This window comes from Eucyclogobius newberryi, unplaced genomic scaffold (assembly GCF_026437365.1).
Source record: "Eucyclogobius newberryi isolate DKJ021-1_F unplaced genomic scaffold, fEucNew1.0.hap1 SCAF_19, whole genome shotgun sequence".
NCBI lineage: Eukaryota > Metazoa > Chordata > Actinopteri > Gobiiformes > Gobiidae > Eucyclogobius > Eucyclogobius newberryi.
In genome coordinates, this window is record NW_027315823.1 from 27,818,345 (window position 1) to 27,819,845 (window position 1,501).

A 1,501-nucleotide genomic window follows, 5' to 3' on the forward strand; every position below is an offset into this window, starting at 1 on the left:
CCTGTCTAGTTTATGTTCTGGAAATTAATCATATCTATTAATCATGACTAATCGATAATTGAAATAATTCTGAACTGACTTAATAACATGGCATGAGCTGAATTAAGGTTCTTATAACTCTGTCTGCAGTAATTAGATGAAAATAACATGGTAAATGTATAAATTCAGGCTTTTGGATTAAATGTGTAAATTCAGTGTTTTTGATGAAAATGCTCTTTCGACTGTAATTAGCTCCACCAGGACGTCATCGTGCGGCTTCATTTCAACTTCATCTTTATCTAACTGGCGTGATTGTTGCCAGTTAACAGGACTTTAAACTATGAGATTAACATGACAAGTTTGTGGGGCCAGTCACAAACAAACAAACAACCTCAATCAAAGTCTGACACACAACCTACTTTATAGACACAGACATTATACTGCTCTTTATTTAGGTGATCTGACCTGCAGGTCGGATCACAGCTGACCCTTCTCACCCTGGACACGGACTATTAGAGCCACTCCCCTCAGGCAGGAGGCCACTCCCCTCAGGCAGGAGGCCACTCCCCTCAGGCAGGAGGCCACTCCCCTCAGACAGGAGGCCACTCCCCTCAGGCAGGAGGCCACTCCCCCAGACAGGAGGCCACTCCCCTCAGGCAGGAGGCCACTCCCCTCAGGCAGGAGGCTACGGTCCATCCGGACCAGAACCTCCCGCCACAAGAACAGTTTCTTTCCCTCTGCCGTTGGACTCATGAACACTTCATAAACACTGTCACTTTAGCCATAATTTTATCACTCACTGCACTGTTCACTTTCTACACTACATCTATAAATTCAACTGTAAATGTATGTACATAGTAAGCCTATTTTTATTCTTATTGTTTATCTTACAGCCTATTTTATTTGTTGTCCTATAGCAGATTTAAATTGTTTTTCTTTTTGACTTGTATAGGTTGTTTTAACATTGTTCATTGTTTTATGTTGCAACGAATCACCAAAGCAAGTTCCTATGTCCTTTTCATTGACAATGGCAATAAACCTTTTCTGGTTCTGAGTCTGATGTTTTGTCTTTCCAATTGCTTTAACTTCCTATTATAAATCAGCTGTTTCACCCTCTAACTTGAGTAGGACTTAACTTTCTTGGACCACTAGGTTGTACTTTTACTTTTTCTACCCACCTCTGCTCAGGCGGATGGTCAAACAACTCTCCAGAAGTTGGTTCCAAAGTGCAGTTCTTTTATCACCTTATAGTGAAAACTAGCTTTCTTAGGCTTCGTATAAGAGTCAAATCCGTCCTTTATTACCAGAGCAAAACTTTTAATATGTGGATGAAAACTCAAATATGCCGTGTGCACTTTGATATTTCGTCCAGCAGATGTCGCAAAAGCGCCTCATCCGTCAAAACCAGACAAACCGCCGCTTTACGTCATACGTCCAGTTTACGCCCCTTCATGCGCGGTGACGTCAGTGTTTACGTTCCTCCTTCATTTCCGCAGCTCGCATTCGGAACAGCACTTCCAGT